Consider the following 20,572-nt stretch of genomic DNA (forward strand, 5'->3'; position numbering starts at 1 on the left):
AGTTGCAAGATGCGATAGATGCCCACTACCCTCACCTGGAGCGAGGAGGGGTCTGGGAGGGGCCAGAGCTTGCATTTTGGGAGTCGTGTCCCAGGGCTTAGTAATGGTATCTGGTTCTCAGGCAGCAAGTTGCACTTTCAATCCAGAAATATAACTTCTGAAATTTTACTCAACTGCAGAGATAAGGTTTCACAGGAGAGGTGTCAGTTTGGCCATTTCTAGGGGCCTTGCTTCTTCTGATAAGTGTCTTGATCTTGGCTGTAATTTTCCATTTTCTGGCCACAATAGGGCACCAGGCCAAGCATGTCTCAGACAAATATCTGTATTGTTTGTGGTGTGATTGTGACTTCCTGTCTTCCAATTTAGTTTTCTGCCTTGCTTTTCACTGTCTGGGTCATTTGATATTACATCTGGTGCTTCCTGTTTTTTTTCAAGTCTCTGACTCGAGTCATCCGACTATAGAAACCAGAGGTCAACTTCTTCATAAGTGTGCTGCCTTTAGTCACTTGTTTTGGTGTACTAATTCAGATTTGCGTAAGGAAAGCTGTCAGGTGTCTGCTGGTTTTCTCAGCTTCACGTACTTCCTTATTTATGAGTTTTTGTTTTTCAGACATCGGGACTTTCTTGCCCTTGTGCGGACATGGTGGTGGTGGTGGTGGTGGGGTGACTACCCCACCCCGGCCAATTCCACAGTGGTTCTGTCTCCCTGAACTACAGCTCCCAAGCCCTGCGGGTCTGGCTCTCCGAAGGAGGCTGCTGCAGGCATGACCGGAGTAGAGCCCCTCCTGATGCCCCTTTCTGTCTCCTTTCCCCATTCTGGGGTTCACCGGGCTCCTATTTTCTCTCCACCTCAGCGGGGTTAGCTATGATGAAATGCCTCTAGTCAGGCCAGCAAAAAAATCTATTGAATGCAGATTTCCTTATTTTTGCCAAAGATGGAGAAATGTTTTAGTCACGAAAATTTTCACTTCATTCAACCTTTCTTTCCACAGAATGGCCTTTATGTCAAGAAATAGAACATGTATGGTATCACCTACATAGCTCTCTGGACCTCTGGGGAGAGGCACTCTGCCGGCCTGAGCCGTACCGGACTTACCATATTTCTTTTTTGGTCAACATAGAGGAATGGATTCAGGGAATTTTCTAAGGTAATGTAGAGAGAGGATATTTAATTCTTCCCTTAGACAATGGCAGCTTTTAGGGCTTGGGGGAAAGTCTATAAAAACATTGAAACAAGCCCTTGAGGCTTGACATCCTGCCCTTTCTCTGCGTGAAGCCTTTGACAAGCAAGGGAGCAGTTTGCCCGGGCACTTGTGAAGGCTTGGGAGGCCATGTGGCCAGGTCTGCTGTGTCTCCTGAGGCTGGAGTTGGAGTTCGTGAAGGCTCAATTCCCAGAAGGAGGGCTGCCCTGGGGCATAAGGGATGGAGGTGAAATCTCCCCTCACACTAACTTAGCTCAGGCAACTGGGAAGATGTCTGGCCTCTGGTGGTTCAGCCAATATTGGCACAAGAGTGAGGAAAACCCCTCCTGTCTCTGACTGATCCCTTCCCAATCTCTTCTCTGGGTGACAATGGAGGGGCATGCTGGGAGTCTGTCCATCTGGGCAATTCTGCATGTCTGAGGTGTGCCTGCTTAACAACTTGATGATTTCTCAATCAAAACAGAGAGATTCCATGAACTCACTGAACGAGAGGCAGTACTGCTAAGTGTCATGACTTAAAACAAGAAAAAACCCAGCAAAATCCCAAACCAAACAACCCTTATTTCTGTGTAATACTTTTAATGACCTCATTTCTTTTCTGAAGCCACTGCATGAAGTCAGGAGGATAGGCGTCGTTGGTGGTAGGGAGAGTTCAGATGAAGAGGGACGGGCTTCCGAGCCCAGGCTGGGTTGGGGATGCTTGTGTTTCATTTTTGGTTGACCAATTAACAAAACCAAACAATAAAAACATCCTTTCACTCACAAACACAAAACACTGTAATGTGACTGAAGTTGCTAGGGAAGCCATCGAAAGCAGAAGAGGCGATTGCAAAATCATTAATACTACCAGGAGGGAGCAGGCAGACACCTGGGGTGGAATAGGAGCTTTCTCAGCCTCCCTAATTCCTGCTTCCACCTGTCCCTGCTGTGCTGGCAGAAGTCAACCAGGGGCATTAGGAGTTTCCTTGGTGCCTGTAAGGAAGACAGTAGATAACTGTGGGCTGGACTCTGCCTCTGTGTCCCCTCTGTTTCTTCCATCTCCCCCTCCACCAACCCCCACACGAGGTCTGATCCCAGCCCCTGTGAGAAGGTCACTTGAGAAATACCGCGTTTTGGGGTGTGTAATGCATACTTTTTTTTTGCCCAGATTTTTGAGGGAAAAATAAGAATGCTCATTATACATGGGTAGTACCTGAAATACCTTGGATCTGTTCTTATGTTTTGTAATTATTTGTTATATAAAATTTCTTGTACCATAATATGTTCAAAAATAAATGCCAAAATTCCTTTATAATACAAAAATAAAAGTATCTAAATATAAATAAATAAAAAATTGAATTAAAAAAATAAAACGAAAGATTTTTTCCCTGAAAGTTTGGGCCAAAAATGTGGTTGTGCATCATATATGGCAAAATATGTACCTCTGTGTCTAAGAACTCTTGTCTTCTGGGAGTTCTGCTGAACCTTCTCTATTGGGAATCTATAGCACAGCAGAGTGGTTAAGGGCATAAGGACCCAAAGCCTTGGGTTCAGATCTTGGCTCGGCCATTCTTACTGAATGACCTCAGGCTAAGTACTTAATACCTTTAAGTCCCACTTGGTTTATGAAACAAGTGTTTTGTATGGATTTCTAAGAGTGCTTTGTACAGTGCCTAGCAAGTACTCAATATAAGAGCGCTATTATTAGCATCCTGCTAGATAAATGTAGTCCAATTATTCCAGTCCTATGTGAAATTCCAATAAATGCCACTTTTGATTATTAGGATAGTCACAGGTGCTGTGAGTTTTAAATGCCTTCCCTTTCAAAAATATATGTGCGTCTAACTTAGAATTACGGTGGGGTCTCCGGAACGAGACAGACCTGGGTTCACGTTCTGGTTTCCCTATCGTGTGAGTTCACCACTCTAGTCTGTTTTCTCATCTGAAAGCTGGGCATAAGAGCAGCTCCTTCAGATTGTATTGTATTTATGAGACTTGTGGGAAAAGGGCTTAATTAATGGTCACCCTTATTCGCTTTTATTAAGAACCTATTATATGCTTAGTGTTTTCACACCTGAGTTCTCATTTTGCCAACACAATAATCTTGTGAGGTAGGTCTGTTATTACTTCCAGTGTATGTATAAGGCAAAACTGATGCTCAGAGAGGCTAAGTAACTTGTCTGAGGTCACACATCTAATAAGTGGCACAACCCGGGTCCTGCCACATTGCTTCTCATCTGAACCCTATACAACACACAGTTACCCCAGCTCTGGGGATACTTTCTCTTTGGTTTTTGGCATTCCCAGGATTCATTCTTCTCTGGGTGTGTGGCTCTATCCTTAGCCAGGATGTCCAGAGGCCTCTTGCCCTCACCTCTGTCACCTCTGCTTCTTTCTGTGCCTGTCTTCCCCTACCAGCCTCAGGCATCCTTGGGGCTAGAGTCTGGCTTAGTCCCTACTGTCTCAGTGCTAGTGGCTTGCCTAGCCTGTGGCAGACCTTCCTCCTCTATGTGTAAAATTAGTAACTGATGAATGTGAGGTGATGACAGTGGGGTTTTCAGGGTACAGGGCCACCCCACGCTGTCTGCCGGCCTTCATCTCTGTATTACCTGGCACAGACGAGCTGCCTGAGATGTCACAACTGTGTCTGTGGCCTGTGAATTCCACTTCCCCCTTAGTCACTAGCACTCTGCGTTCTCTTAGCTTATCTGTCTCTCACTGGAAGGATGGCCCAGGTCCAGTGCCTGGAATGGGGTATGTCCTCTCCTGCCCTCAACCTGCATACCCCTTGTGTGGTACTAACTCACTCAGGTTCCAGGTCACACCAGTTCCCCAGGACTCTGGGCCTGGGCTTCTACTGTTGACCACAGTCACAGGCAAGCTTCCAAACATACATGCATTTGTTCATTCATTCATTTATTCATCCATTCAATCCTCCATTTATTCCCCCACTGATCTAGGTCCTATAGGTATCAAATAAATAAGGAACTCACAGTTAAGGGTAGGGTTTCTTAAACTTGGATTTGCCTTAGAATCACCTAGAACCGCGATTACAAATACAGATTCCTAGACCCCAGCTGAGACCTACAGAGGCAGAATCACTAGGAGCAGGTGTGTAGGAATCTGTGTATTAAGGTGCTTTCAGCATGACTGAGGCACAGCCAGTCTGGAGAACCTTGGGTTTGGGGATTTGTGATGTAGCAGATGCCCTGAGGAGGCACAGAAACCAACACAGGGTTGCTGGAGGGAAACATCGCCCTGTCCCATCTCTCATTCTTTGTATTTGGGCTTGAGGGCCTCCCATAGTCCTGCAGCACTTACTGCTTCCTGGGGCCCTTGTACATAAAACCCTTGTCAAATGCTCTGCCCCTGGGGACTGGGACAATGTCTGTTTTCCTCACTGCTGTAGCCCAGTGCTTACATCAGGGCCTTCTCTCCAGTAGGGGCCCAGGAAACACCTATGAATGAATAAAAGAATGAATGAATGCATTCCTGCTTCCCTGTAGGTGAGTGATGGGCCCATCAGCTCATTGTTTCCACAATACTGTGAGCATATCTGTGTCTGGGAGGCGGGTGGGGAGAGTACCGTGCTGCCATGAGAGGCCCCTCAGCTCTGTCACCCAGCAGGCCTCTGTCCAGGCCGGCCTCTGAGGAGAGGGCCGGCTCAAATCTGAGTCTGTGATCCTTCCAGGACAAAGGAGAGTGAGGGGACCAGAGTGTGCCTAGCCCTCTGGGAAGTATGGAGTTTGCTGGAGAGATTGGTCTGGACTGAGCTTTTCAGCAAGTGAGAGACTGGCACTGGGTGGTCATTAAAATAGCAGTTGACCTCCTGGCAGCTGGAAGGAGGCCCCGTAGACCTCAGTCTTCCCCAGCCAGGCCCCTGGGACCCTCAGAGAGATGCCCATCCATCACTGAGGTCCCCTGAGAGGGCTGCGGGCGTTTTCTGCGAGTCAGTTACGGGGCTCTGTTTTCAGCACAGATCTTGTCAAATTCAAGCTGTCAACTGCACAGATCCTGAAAGCCTGTCACAGGCCCCTGGGGACATGCATGGGGCAGGTGACCTTGAGGGGGCTCTGCTGAGTGTGGGACTGTGGTGATAAGAGGGACAAATGAGAAGAAGCCACCTGGGCCAATGGCCCATTGTGCTAGTCCACACCCCCCCACCCTTCCCCCAGTGTTTGTCCTCGAGGGACATCAGGCAGCTGAACTGAATCTGGTTTCCCCCTTTGCCCTGGGCTGCCTCTCTCCCTTTGTGCCACCGCTCACAGGGAATATGAAGGGAGGCAGTACACGGAGCAGGTTATGGATACTGGCCGGCTCTGCCACCTGGAAGCTGTGACTGTGGGCAAGTGACTTAATCTCTCTGAATCTGTTTCTTCAGGTTGTGGTGAAGATTACACTGCTAATCACAGGCCTGGCATATAGTTATTGCTGAGTGATTACCCGCTGAGTGAATATTCTTAGCATTTTCATGGAAGCACAAAGCAGCTTGGATTCCTTGCTGGTGTTCCCTCATTTCAGTAGCATTTTAACTCTGCTTGGCCTTAGAACATCCTGGGGCACATTTAAAGATGAGTAAATGGTGGCTGAGCTGGGATTGGAGGCCAGGTCTCCCATCTTGGTGATCAGAGGGTCTGATGGGAGCCAGAGAGTCCTGCCAGCCTTGTGTGGACACAGCCACCCTGGCTTTCTGCAGAGAGGCACATGCAGGCCCTTCTCCTGTCCTGTGGTGAAGGGCAGGATCTGGTCTGATTCGTGGGCTCTCCTCAGGCCATGTCTAGGGCCGGGAATATTTCACCTGGGGCCACAGGGAGCTCTAGATCTGGGCCACAAGTGGAAAGCTCAAATCACATTAGGTAATAAGAACCACCGGAACAGGCTGTGACATATAAAGGCCAGGAGTAGACATGAACTTTGATGAATCTGGAGGCTGGGGAGGTGGGCAGAGGAGCAATAAGACTGAGGAAAAGGAAAGCTGCCCAAGACAAGGTTCAGTGTGTACTGATGTCTGTAAGGAAGTCCTTTTGGATCTCCTACAATGGCCTGTTTAAAGGACCCAGAAGGTTCTGAGAAGGGTCCTCTGGGCAAAGCCAGAGTCCTCTTACCTTGCACCTGAGTTGAGTATTGGCTGCCACCGTTCATCCGCACTCACTGCCTCAGGAAGAAACCTTTCTAGTTGAGGGATTCTGGATAGAAATGGTAGGACTTTCAGACCCACAGGCTGGCTCTTCACCAGCATTTATGAAGCATCTGTTGGGGTAGGGTGAGTTCTAAAAAGTTTCAGGACAAGAGCTGTCGGTCTGGCTCTTCCACTTCATTGGAAGATCCCTACCTCTTGCCAAGGTAACAAGCTTGCAAGTGCCCCTCAGAAGGGCTGTTGTCCCTTGATCCTCCCCTGAGATCAGACAGGGCAGGTAGGGGAAGGGAAGTTAGAGCCAGGCTGTAACCCAGGGTGGCCTTGAATTGTGGGCAATGGCAACTGCCTCCCAGGAAGAGGGGTGGTGGGTGGAGGGGAAAAGGGAGAGGCTAGTGGTGGCCCGGAAGTCAGCTGGGCTGTCATGGGTTATTGAAGGGCACCGCCCACCTGCATAATTACTCAAAGGCACAAGCTGCATTTCCTACTGGTCCTTTAAGAAAGGCACATGCCTTGCGAAATGTCAGGGCAGAGTGGAAACCCAGAGAATGTGACCAGATGCCACTCCCTCTGTGCTGATGGTCATACAATCTCCAGTTTAGGCCTGAGAGTGATGTGGCAGCTTGTTTGGGTGCCCCAGGTTACCCCAATCCCAACCATTCACAGAGCTTTCTAACCAGCACCAGCCTGCCTCTGCCTTGGAGCACATTAGTGCCTGTGGACTGCTCATTTTCTCTCTCTCTCCGGTGTCAGAGTTTTGGACTGATTTGTGTTTCCCACAATGTAGTTTTGTGCAACTGGTAAAACACAAGCTGAATTTACGTAGTGTGTGGACAAACGATTTTATGTATTTGTCTTAATGCTTATTAGAAAAAATTTAACTGGCATGTCAAACTTATGATTTCATTGTTATTATTGCCTAGGAGAAGGCTAAGTTTATTTAAGTGAAAGGGTGAGTCAGACGGAAAGGAAGAAATCAGGTAAATAATGCTGTAAGTTAGCTCTGTCTGCTGGAACTGCAACGGGAGCCGAGAGGGTAAATACACGTGCGACTTAAAATTTTATATTAGTCACAAAAAAAGAAAAAGAAACAGGTGAAAGTGGTTTTAATAATAGATACTGTATCTAATCTGATATATCTAAAATATCATTTGACATGTAATCAGTAGAAAAATTATTGAGATATTTTATATTCCTCTTTCATAATAACTCTTCAAAATCTGATGTGTGTTTTATACTTACGTCACATCTCAATTTTACCCAGCCACATTTCAAGTTTGAGAACCACTGCTTGAAATCTATCCCTACATATTTAGGCTACTCATGGCTTGTTGGAGAAGTCCAAGTTGGAATTTTGTAGGCCTTGTCATTTCAGACACAAGCACTACAAGAGGAAGGAAGTATGGACTGTTTCCACCCCGTGATCATGACTAAACTAATTGGAAATGCTCCTGAAATTGCCACGAAGGACTGAGCATTAACCCGAAACCGCCTTAGAAGAAACACCTACCGAAGTCCAACCAAGCCAGGCATCAACTCCCGGGGCCCGTAATGACTATTATTTCCACCAAAGCTCTCACTCTCATTCCCCATTTGTTATCCCTGCCATTTTATCCCCTGTAATGCTCTCCAGGGACCAATTAATATTATCTGAATGGAAGTATGACTCATAAGTGGAAATGAGCTTGTTCTGGATCAGATTTCGATGTGTGTATAAGTACATCCGTGCGTGTGTGTTCATGCGTGTGCATGCAAGCAGCATTACATCAGAGGGAAAATTGCCTGTACCCAGAATCTCAGGTCTTACCAAGAAAGCCATCCTCCTACCGTAGTCTAGGAAGAAATCATTTGGGACTTGTGGATTCCAGATGGAGCAGTAAAGTAAATGCAACCCATGTGACGGAGGGGAATAGGAGAAGGATTCTCAGGCCCAAGTACAATAAAAATGAGGATGAGGATCCAAGAGAAAACAATAGAATCCTTAAAGAAACGGGGGAGGGAATTTAAATTCATTAAAGGTATATTCTGTACCAGGTATTTAACATTTGTTGCCTTTTAATGGCCGTATAAAGTAGGTACTTGCGTTCTCATGTAATAGATTAAGATAGCAGGTAGGTGGTAGAGCTGGGGTGTGAATGATTAGAAGCCTGATTCCAAAGCTAGTGTTTCTCTCTGAATGCCTAGTGTTTTCTCAAGATTGTAATTGCTCATCCTATTTCTGAGTTCATCATAAACTGCTTAACTTAATCCTTGTGATAAAAGCTTAAGTAAGTAGATGAATTTAAACTGTGTCTTTGTTGAAGACAGATTCCCATTCTCGATTTCTAGTTTCCTAGAGGAGGCTGGCCTCTCCCTGACAGCATTAGTTCCCACAGTGCCCTTGTGAAGGAGACCCTCTTGGTTTGGGAGCAGCGGCATCATTAACTGGGCTCACTACATTGTGCCAGTCAGGGGCCCACTGGGAGGCAGATGGAACCCATAAAGGGACAATGCAGGAGAGTTGAACAAGTAAACAATTTATAGAGTTCTGGGTGGGGTTGAGCAACAAACCAGGGATGGAGAAGCAACCAGGGGAAGCAGTTAGCACTCTAGGCCTGGAAGAGCAAGCAGAGGAAGTGTCCTCAAACTCAAGGAGAACTGTAGCCCTGGGAGAAGGGCCCCTAGACAGGAGCTGTGAGCATAGGTAGTGGCATGCAGCTCCTACCAAAACAGCAGGGGGAGCAGGGAATCAGTCCCCCAACTTCTCTCCTTTCACCCTTTGACCTGTGCCTTGGCAGATGGGACTCACTGGCCTATGCCCAAAACCTGTAGACCAGTGCTTGGCACATAGTAAGGGCTACGTGCTGGCCATTATTCCCATTTGTGGTAACCAGGTTCCCCCACACCCCACCTGGGGCTTGCCTGAGGCTGTTTCTCCAGAGAATGAATAGAGAGCTCTTGTCTCTGTGGAAAACTAGTACCAAGTTGGTTTGGAGAAGTAGAATTTGCTGTCTGAGCCTAGTATGGGTCTTCACCCACATACCTGGCTGTGACCACATTCAAATTATGGAAGAAATTCCTGTTTGGTTAACTGCTTAGTTAAATAGCTCTGAATTTGACTATCTTTCTGCTAAGAAATGTGGGGAGTGACCCTAGATCAGGAGGATTCGTGAGTCGTTTGATTAAGAAATCAAGAGAGGATTTGTGCTGAGCTTTCTGCATGTGCCTCTGACTGAGGGGACCGTTGACGCTCAGTGTTTCTCGTGTTTTACTCAATTCTGCCCATTTTGGACTGAGGACTTCACCCCCCTTCAGGTTCCCATGGTGTCAAATAAAGGGAAGGAGATATTAGTGTTCTGATTTCTGAGCCCCTCACGGTGCCACTGTGCAGCCATGACATGCTATTCTCTCTGTCTCTCTGGAGGTTTCCTTGGCTGTTGTCCGTAGCATTTGGCCTTACTTGAAGCAAAGCGAGCCGAAGGGAAAGTTGGCTTTGAAACCATGGACCCATTGAGGTTAGAGTGGTTTCCTGTCCCCATTAAGAAGAATCATATCTGTCTCGTTTGTTGATAGATGACTGCTCCTCCGAGTTTGCCTGGTAAAGAACATGGAGATATATGGGATTCTCACAGCCTCCAGTGCTCCCCACCCCCCAACCAGGAAATGAGCTATTCCCAGAAAGCTCCAGAGTCTTTAATATAGGAGACATATTTTGGCACACATGCCTTGAAGTCAGTCTGTCAATCTGGCTTTGTTTAACTTCCCTAAGAAGCAGCGTTATGGGAAGGACTGTTAAATGTTTCCAAAACATGTTTTGAAAAGAAGCCACCAGAAGGAAAAAAAAATTGCCAAAAATAAGTTACTCACCCATCATAGCGCTTTCATTGTTGTTTGTTATAAACAACTGAAAACCCCAAACCCTCAAACACAAGTGTGTACCACATGGTACGCCTGCCATGAGGAGTTCCATTTAGAAGGACACAGACAGAACAACTCAGGGCTCTCTGGGTCTGCAGTGGAGACTAGTGGTGGCCAAGGACGTGATGGCAGCAGGCTGAGTTACTGGAGACTTGGTGCTCGTTACTCCCCCTTCCTTTCTGCTCAGCTGCCCCAACCTCAGTCGTGCTCTGTCTCCAGCTGCCAGCTGCCAACAACTGCCCTTGTTCTCAGGAAATAACTTGGACCCTTTCCCAACTCCAATGCGTTTTGCTCTTGTCTACCTCTCTGGTTTCAGAGTTCTGACTCTGTTGCTTCTCTGGTCTCTTCTCTTAGAAACTCCGTGGCCTGTCCTTTCGGAATTCAGCCTTCTGTTCTGCTGCTCGCCTGTGCTTGACTCTTAAATGAAAAGGCCCTGCTCCCATCCTGGGGTCTCTGGAACCTCACCATCTGGGCTCCTCCCCAGTCCCCATGCTCCCCCTGCCTCCACCAAGTGTGTGTGGGAGGGGAAGGCTTACACTATTCTTGGCCTCAAAAACTATAACTGGTTTCCCATGATAAGGGAAATGCAAATTGAGACCATGAAATACCATTCATATCTACCAGATTAGCAAAAATTAATTAAGTCTGATGACAACAGGGATGGTGAGATGTCGGCAGAAGGGAACTCTGGTGGGAGTGTAAATTGGAACAGTGGCTGTGGAGGACACTGTGGCCATACCAGTGAAATCAAAGAAGTGCTCTTGCTGGGAAATGTCAGTCCTGCCTGGAGAAACTGTCTTGTAGGTACACAGATTTGTGTTTGTGTACACGCCTATACATGCATGTACACATGTACACACATGTGTGCACACACACAACTGAATACTACTCTATGCAGCAGGTAAAATAAACACACGGAGTCAACTTTTTATCAACATGTACAACTTCCAAAACAGTGTTGAGTGAAAAAACAAGTTGTTAAAGAATATGTGTGTTTGCATACACATATATAATACATAGATGCAAGTATATTAAAATGTAAACAATAGGATTTTTATCAATATGTTCATATTTGTTAAAATAGAAAAATGTACATGGGATTGATATAGGCCAACCTCAGATGAATGGTTACTTTTGAGGAAGAGGGAGAAAAGGATGAAGAAATGGAACTGTATCTGGACATTTTTATTTCTTTGAAAGGAGAGTGAAAGAGGAAGAGAGAGTTCTGAAGTAAGTCTGATAAAATGTGTTTCATGCTGGTAATGGGCTTATAGAGGTCTAGTTTACTATTTTCACTCCTCAGTATGATTGAAATGTTTCATATTTACAAGTGTGAAACAATAAGAAAACCATTTCTCAGGCTTACTGATGTCCTGGTTAACTGAAACCCACTTGAGGATTCATGGAAGCACGCTTTCAGGTGGGGACAGGGCCTTTGAGGACATCTGGTTAACCTCTGTCTGGTTCCAGACTCTAGTCTATAACTTGCCTGTGGCGCTGTGTGAACACCTGCCCTGACTCAAATCTCTGACCACTGGGTCTTCCCCCAAACGAAACTCTTGGGAAGTTGTTGCCTTTGTTGCAGTGGGCCTTCTGCTGGTTTCAGACCATGGGTCCCAGTTCCTCCCACCCTCAAGATTCCCACCACAGTGCCCTTGGGAGCTGCTAGGAATCAGGGGGCAGGGCGGGCCTTGCAGGGGAATGAAGGAAGAAAGAGGAAGCGGAGGGGCTGGAGCCAACCCTCAGGCGTTCCTCTTTGGAAAGGCTGGCTGTGAAGGGACTTGCCAGACTAGTCCTCTGAGAGGAGGAAGCCCAGCTCTCAGGGCAAAATTCCGTTGATGTGCAGTAAACCATGCCCCTTCATCGCTGCTTTCCCAGGCCTCACTTCCCCAAACGCGGGCACGTGAACAGCTGCACTAGCCTGGCCTGAGCACCCTGGGATCTTTATAGGCCAGGCCAGCAGAGACCCAAGCTCTGAACTGGTGACTCACAGGGACCCTCCAGAATGCCCTCCTCTTCCCTGCCTTTTGTGAAATAAGCTGGGAAAGGAGGTCACATGCCTGATTCCGCTCTTCCCTGCCCAGCCTTAGAAAGAAATAAAACTTCCTCTGATCGTCTTGTGCCTTGTTAAAATGTAGCCAGTTTGGGTGGTGGGCATTTGGTGCAATGTGAAGATCTTGTACCACAGAAATGTACATTTGAAATCTATATAATCCTGTTAACCAATGCCACCTCAATAAATTTAATTTTTAAAAAAGTAGTTAGACTCAAGGCCTCACTTACAGGTAGAAAAAACTTTTATAGGCACAAATGGAAGTCTGTTTTCCATCTTGCAAACAAAACAGTGACCACCTTAATTTTGTAGTACCATCATCTCCGTACTTTTGGTGAGCTGGGGTTTTTTAACTTTAATTTTTCAGGTGCTTTTTTTTCTTGGAGAGAAGGGTAAAGGATTTGGTTAAAAAAAAAAAATCAGCTGCCAGGGTAAGGTTTGGAATTAGTTCAGACCGCTAACTTAATCTCTTTCATTCTAAATGTTTTAGAATGAGAAATTTGAGACTGCTGAGAACAGGGTCCGACAGGTGTAGGTTCTTTCTCAGTGGAGATCTCAGTGAAGTAGGAAGGGAAGTGATGTTGCAGTGGCTGTGAGCTTGGCTGCTTGAAGGTCCTTGCCTTACCTGTTCTCCCGTTGGAGGTTCAGTTCCGTAGATCAGCGCTTGCCAAACTGTTCCACATAGGATCTCCCAGGAGCTTTAACGGGAGCCGCGTCCCCGGTGCCCCTCAGACCACCTGCACCAGAATCTTTGCGAGTGGGACCCAGGCAGCTCTACTTTTTAAAACTCCCCAGGTGAGTCTAAACAGGCCAAGTTTGAGAACCAATGCTATGCCTTGAAATATCAGAGAGGTGTTCTCAGGGCCCTGTGAAAAAAAGCGAACGTCAAAGATTTTATGTTAATAGTACATTAAGAACGCCTGAGTGCTCGCCATTGGCCAAGCAGTGTCCCAAATGTTTACTGTAGATTATCTGATTAAAATTTTAGAACAGCTTGCTGAGGTTGGTTATTTATCTCCTGGAAGTTGAAAATTACTTTCACATAGGTTAAGGAACTTGCCCAAGATGATGCAGCAGAAATGTGATTCTGGGGCCCTGACTTCAGAGGCTGAACTTGGCACTGATGACATTTCCTAAGGTGGAAAATGTCTCACTCTCCCTCTTGCTCTCATTCTCACTCACTCACTCACACACACACAATTTAGAGACACTTTCAATAGTAAGTGTTTTTTTTTTTAAACTGGTCTTGCCAATCCATTCTTTTTTAGTTGATATCCAGAAATCTGAATTCTCTGAGCTTGAGTCTTAGTGTTCCACTGAGTGAGGTGAGTGAGGCATCCCACCTGGTATTTCAGTGCAAAGGGTCAGAGTTGTTTTCGTTATTGCCCTCAACTGGGAGGTGGGGAAGACAGTGAGGAGAACACCCACATTACTTTAGGAGACCTGGAAAGTTGATGAAATTTCTTGTTTTTCAAGACAGTGTGATGACGTAATGAAAAGAACAAATGAGATCAGGGTTTATCTTAGTTTTTCCATTCCTGAGCTGTGCACTGTTGAGCAAGTCACTTCCTCTCTCTGGGCTTCTTCGTGTGAGAAAGAAGGAAATTGAACAAAGCGTTCATTAAAAGGCCTCACAGCTCTAACTGTGGTCCCAAAGATACATATCATCGCCACAGCCTCCCTGATTTCGAAGATCTCAGCAGGCGGGTCTGTTGCCTTAGATCTATTTATTCCTACCTGAGCAACATATTTGCAGGACCGATACCCCCAAATATGGTCAGTGATGTAATAGGGAGCAATTGCCTTCCTCCCTCAGGACAAGTCCCTCAAGTAGCAGCAGATGGTCTAGGAGTAACTGGAAAATACACATTATATTATGTAAGGAAGATTTTAACTACATATGGATAAAAGTTGAAATAGAAAGAATACGTGCAACACTGGCCAGAGTGGATCAGTTGGTTGGAGTATCACCCCGTAGATGGAAAGGTTGGGAGTTGATTCCTGGTCAGGATACATACCTGGGTTACGGTTTTGATCCTCAGTCAAGGTGTGTATGGGAGGCAACCAATCCATGTTTCTGTCTCCCTCTTTCTCTCACTCACATTCATGTTTCTCCCTCCCCCCCGCCCCCGGCTTCCTCTCTCTGTAAAAAACAATGAAAAGATGTCCTAAGATATGAATAAAAAAATATATATGTACAAAACAGTCAACCTCTTGTCAGATTTCTGGATCCAAACTGGCTACCGCGAGCTGGCCGTTGTTGCGGTGTGGAGGGCTGTGCTGCTCCGTGGAGGGCCATGCTGCCCTGTGGTTGCGGTGCGGAGGGCTGTGCTGCTCCGTGGAGCTTCTGCGAGCGGCCCCTGTCCGTCAGAGCTGGTACTCAGCCTTGTGTGTTGCAGTGCTCGGCTCAGGAGATCTGCCTTGAGACCATCCAAAGTAACTGACAGTCTTGCTGGCTTGCAGTGAGGGATCTTTCTTCCCTTGAAAAGAGGATGCATCAGCCACTGGGGAAGCATACTTTACCCCAGACTAGAGGAGGTGGATTGGAATTGGAAAGGTGGCCAGGTCAGCATGGGGTCAGATCAAAAGCAGAGGGACAGCCTCAGAGGACATTTTCTCAGAGCACATTGCAGATAGTGACTGCCCAGTGACCATTCCCACGTTTGAATAGCACCCTTGTTCCCTTCTCAGGACTTTTCTCTTCTCCACCATGTTTAGTCTTTGGGATTGGTTGGTCCAATACAAACTTTCCTATGTTAAAAGTGAAAGGCTCCTCCTAATGGAGACTTCTGTTTGCTCCATGGTATATGCTCCCTGTCAGGACTTTGCTTCTTGACGGGGACTCATCATTAGAGTTTACTCTGGGGACAACACCCAGGCGAGGCTGTTCAGTACCTTCTGTGACGAAGACCTTCAGGAATGGCCAGGTCGTATCTGTTCCAAGCCCAGCCTGCTAGCCCCTGTGTTTTTCTCATTTCCCTTCTAAGAAAGTATGCTTCATCCCCACCCCCTTCTTCCCTGAGATAGTCCAGGGTCACGTGTCGTGTCTGCAGTCAAAAACCTTGACAGACACAGGTCCTGGTCAGGCCTGTGGAGCTCTCCTGGCTTCACGCAGGGTATACCCCGCTAATGATGAGGCTCTGTCTATCTAACTGTCTGTCTCTCTCCTGGAAGTCACAGGTAAACACTGTCAACCTGTGACCCTGAGCTTTTCCTTCTCCATGAACTCACCCTCTTTCTGTCTCTGCCTCTCCAGGCAGTGCACAAACCAGGTATTTGTTCTCCAGTTGCTAGATCCAATTGTGGTTCATTCCTGTCACCTTGACAGTTGTCTTAGGTGTTCCCAAACTCTGGGCACACACCTGCAGAAACTTTTATGTTATTTTTTCCTCTTTTTTGGAGTTTATTAGCTAGCTTCATCCATTGTGCACGAGTTTCACCAACCTAACTTTCCAAAGGCAACAACATTTGCAGGTTCCCATAAGCCACTTCACGTCTACTCTTTGGGTAACACCTAAATATTCAAGTTCATCTTGAAATGACTAGTAGCCCTTTGATAATTCTGTTTTCCATGCTTCCTGACTGTGCATAGCCTCCTCTCTTCAAGCTCCTGTATGAGTATTAACTCTGTATTATATTCTACATCCTGAATGACAAGCTAGAGAACCCAAAGATGTAAGAGGCTGGTTTCTTGTCTATAAGGGTTTATAAGCCTATTGTAGACATGAAGTGATTATAGAGCAACCTACTTTCGATACCCACCCGCCCCCCCCTCCCAACCAAGGGCCTGTAACAACGGTTTTCAAGTTGGTTTTCTAAAGCCCTAGTAGTTGTGTGATGCCCCCTGGGAACTCCCTGGGGGTCTGGGTGGTGAGAAGGGGCCCTGCCTATTGCTCCATAGCTATCACTGGGACAGCATTATCTGCCTTAAGATAAGCATAATCACAAGCAACAATCTTGCTTGCAGTGAAGGAACCTTTGCCCTTTGGAAAGAAGTTTGCCTCTGCCATTGGGGAAAAGCCTTCTTTTCTGAGCCCAGGGGAGGTGGATTAGAACTGGAAAGGTGGCCAGGCGAGCTGGATGGGATCAGGTCAAAGGTGGAGGGACAGCCTCAGAGGACGTTTTTTCATACAAAGGTCTGCGGACTGCAGGACCCAATGTTTTGCTGGTGTGCAAGGCCCTTTGCGGTCTTCGCACACACTACAGACCCAGATCCACGTCCTGCCACCTGAACCTCCAGGGATGTCCTGGCTGTTGGGTCTCTGTGCCCCCCTGCCTTTCTACGTGCAATTTTTTCTGCTTTCTGTGAATCACCAGCACCCCCAAAACTATAGCTTGCCTCGATAGTAAACTCATCAAAGGTAGAGACCACGTCTCATCCATATGGACCACCAGCCACAAAGTGAGGGCCTGGTACATGTTTGTTGAATTAAGGACTGGATGTTGCTTTGCCTTCTATAAGCGTTAGAGATGAATAAGGTCATTACTGGCTGGGGAGGGCTGGGAAGACTTCCTTAAAAAAGCCAGGCTTGTAGTAGGCCTTTGGGAAATGTGGCATATTTAGAAGGAGGGCATTTAGGCATAAGTGGCATTGCTGAGCAAAGGCTCAAAGCTGGGTTTATGAGTGTCCCACCAAGCAGTAAAGAGCTGCAGGAAAAAAATCAATGAAGGAGCATTTAAAATACACCCATGCCTGGGCCCCACTGCAGACCAGCTGAATCGGAGTCTCAGGAGTGGGCCTGGACCTCGGGACTGGAAGCTTCCTGGATGAGTCTAACCTGCAGCAGGGCTGAGGACAGGCCTGGGACTGTCACATCAGATGGAAGGGGTGTGAAGAGGGGCTGGGTTTGAAGAATAGAGACTCCTGATGCAATCTCTTCCATTTTTGGCCAGTGATTTTTGGACTTGAGCCAAAGCATATTAGGGTGATTTCACCTTCAGGAGCTTTTCATGTTTTGCAAGCTAGTTTTTATGGCAGGTTAATCTGGTCCGGATTCAAATTGAGCGGAGTGGGAGGCTTGGAAAGCCAGACAGCACTATGACACAAAGCTTTAGGCAAGAGGTCTGCTCCCAGGTGGAGGAGCAGAAAAGAAGACGAATCCAAGAGACGCCGAACAGGAAGAATTAATGGAACATAGTGCAATGAAAAAGAAATAATATTTTCTAATTAGATGTGGCAGCAATAATGGAAACCTCTCTTTATATAAACAGTCCCAAAGTTCTGAGGAGGAGGAAGCAGGGAGTGGTATTAAATCTCAATACCCACACTCCTCCTTCCCCCATAGTTCCTGGGTATTAGGAGCCCTTCCTTCTGTTTGATCTTAACATCAGCTAAACTATCATTGCCTTGTATTTCCCCATGCCTTCCCTGAGAAGCCTTCTGCAAGGGGAGTCTACACTGCTGTCCTCACTTCCTCATCAGCCACTCTCTAACCCCTTACAATCTGTCACCTCCCCTCTGTCTCTCTTGGTGGTCTCCGGTGGCCTCCCACTTTCAGAAATTTAGTGACTTTTACAAACTTTTTCTATTAAACCTGTTGGCTGCATTTAACTCTTCCGTAAAGCTTGACCCTCCTGGCTTTGGAGCTACTGGGTGCTCCTGGTTTTCTTCTCACCCCTCAGATGCTCTTTCTCTAACTTTGGCATTTTTTCTTCCATCCATGTCAGACTCACTTTCTGCATTTTTATACTCTTGGTACCTCTCAACTGTTCCCAGGTGTCAATTTTTCATTTCCAGCAGTCTAAAGATAGTGTCCACCAGTTGTCCCCTCTATGCCAATGCTCACTGCCATTGCCATCAGCAGTATTTGTAAAGTCCTTTACTGCTTAGAATGTGCTTTATGTACAGTGAGGTTTTACTGGAGCACCATTGCCCTCCCAGCCCCGCCTCTTTCATTCTGCTCTTCTCTGAATTTGAATCTTGGCTTTGGTGCTGGCTAACTGAAGGCCCAGTTTCTTAGTCTTTAAGATGTGCTGTTTCATACCTGTATCGTTGGGGTGTTGTGAGCATTAAACAAGAAAATGTACATGAAGGTGCCAAAGTCACCATCAAAGCCCCACTTCTTTCTTGAAGGCAGAATCTTATGTTTTGTTTTTCTCACTAACCCCCAGAGGCAATGCTCCTAAAATAATGGAATGACCAATTCCAAACACTAGAAAGAGAAATTGCCTAAGTGAAGCTTTGAGTAAATTTTGAGGAAGTGGCAAATTTCAACAAGACTAGAACTGACCTTATTTTCCCTTCTGAATACCTTCTCAAGAACCTGAGGGGAAGTATAGGTGTTTTGCATGAGGTGTGTAATTTTTGGAAGGGCTAATTTTTGACAAGGTTGGCTCAGTGCGCTATGCAAAGATAGCAACATGAATGCCTTTGCTATTCGTGGCTTTATCGAGGGGTGTCGAGTGTTTGTCCACCTCTGAGTTGGAAGATGTGATGGCAAGATTTTTACTGTCTAAGCTAGTCTGAATATTTTTTGTCAATTTGATTTATGAGTTGTTTTAGATCTTTGAACTGCTGAGCAACCCAATCCATGACTTGCTACTTGGATTACTGCCTGTAAATATCAGAGGGGCTGTAAAGTGATAAGGTCCTAAGGCATATGGTCAGTAATCAGAGAGTCCCCATGACAGGGCTGTCGGAGGCTTACTTGTAATACGATGTTCTAAAATAACTGTGGAAAATTACTTGGCCTTGAGAACTAAAATGCATCCAGGATCTTTCAGGGACTATGAACACCAGGTGGCCTTTCTTTAATGCATCATTCTTTATTTACCTTTTTCAACTGCCAAGAGTGATTTGGAACATGGTAGTCAAGGGTTGTTGGACTTGGTTCCAGAACTGCAAAGAAAGAGCCCGATTGTTTGTTTGAAATCCTTTGGTAGACATTGTGAAGGTGTTAGATCAAATGTGGTATAAAGTGAGGAAGTGGACTATATATATGTGTGTGTATATTTTGCTTCATGTGTGGGAAAACAAAAGGCAGTTTTCCAAAAATGTCTTCACTAAGCTTAATCTCATTCTGTGATTATAGTTAGAACATCTTATGTTCACTCTGTGGCTGGAATTCCGATAAAATAGATGTGAATACTTGGTGCTGCTGACCAGTGGGCTATGGAGACAAGTGAGCGAATAATGTCAGGATAAGCTGGAAACAACTGAACTTCAGTTCCAGTGATCTTTGTTATTCCTTGCATAAGAAGTGAAATTTATTATTTCGTCTCTTGAATCTGTGTGACTCTATGACTTGGTTCTCCCCAACCCCCCCATAGAGTGCTGTGGGCATTGTGTAGCTTTGGAACTTAATTTTTGTCAACATTCTCGGAATGCTGCCCTGAGTCAGCCGCATGAAGAAGCCACATGGAGCAGGGTTATGCCATCCCAGCTGAGAGCCGGCAGCAACCTGCAGACGTGGATGGAGGCTCTCTCAGGTCTTTGGAGGCGGTCCAGCCCCAGTCAAGCTCTGGACAACTGCAGTCACGTGAGTGACCACAGGTGAGACCCGAGGAAGAACCGCCCAACTAAACCCAGATCAGATTGCTAACCCAGAGAATCATGGGCAAATGTAAGGTCTTTTTAAGCCACAAAATTTTGGGATTGTGTGTTATGTGCAATAGATTATGGATGTGGAGGAGAAAACAGGCAAGTACTATTACCATTAAATGTTAATTTAAAAATAATGCTTAAAAAAATGTACAGTGACTTGTTACATCCTGGAAGTTTTGAGCAGGAAGAGACTTCAGAGGTGGTTCCTCTGATTCTTTTGATCCCTGACACCATTTTTAGGCATTCCTGTTCTGCCAGCCCCATGAAACGAGCTGCTCTTTGTAAGCTGGGGCTGGGTTTTATGCTGCTTGGCGTTCCCGAAGAGAGCTCAGAGCCCTGCACAAGTTCTCTGAAAATCTTTGTTGCTTGCTGGGTTACATGGGAAGTGGCATGAGGGTCCTGCCATGAGTTCCCAATTGGGCGTGAGCCAGGGCCTGTTGTCTGCTTGGTGTCGTTTGTGGTTTAGGTTTGCTAGGCCTCTTACATTCTCTTGCTGGGGTGTTTTGGAGGTATTGGGTGTGAGTTGCCAGGGGTGGCATGATTATACACATTTGTAGGTCAGGACCCAGGAAGTCAGAGGAGACCATCTTTAGAACCACACTCTATGTACCTGCCACTTATTTTTGATAACGGCAGGCAGTCTCACTGATACCTTAGTGCAAACAAAAGGCCCAAGCTGTTCCTGCCATCGGTACCCATAAAAGACATGGAATGGGAACTCAGAAGTCTGGTCAGCTCAGGACGTGGAATCCTAGGCTTTGGGA

At 46.3% G+C, this 20,572-nt stretch overlaps 1 long non-coding RNA gene across 1 annotated transcript in view; it reads left to right on the forward strand.

Moving 5' to 3' along the window:
* Positions 1–19,898, forward strand: part of LOC128780243 (uncharacterized) — a 32,990-nt gene extending 13,092 nt beyond the window's left edge. Inside the window, exon 3 of the long non-coding RNA XR_008426164.1 lies at positions 19,535–19,898. This is a non-coding gene — a long non-coding RNA (uncharacterized lncRNA). The remainder of the gene's footprint in view (positions 1–19,534) is intronic.
* Positions 19,899–20,572: the final 674 nt, after the last annotated feature.

This window comes from Desmodus rotundus, chromosome 2 (genome assembly GCF_022682495.2).
Source record: "Desmodus rotundus isolate HL8 chromosome 2, HLdesRot8A.1, whole genome shotgun sequence".
In the NCBI taxonomy this organism is placed as follows: Eukaryota; Metazoa; Chordata; class Mammalia; order Chiroptera; family Phyllostomidae; genus Desmodus; species Desmodus rotundus.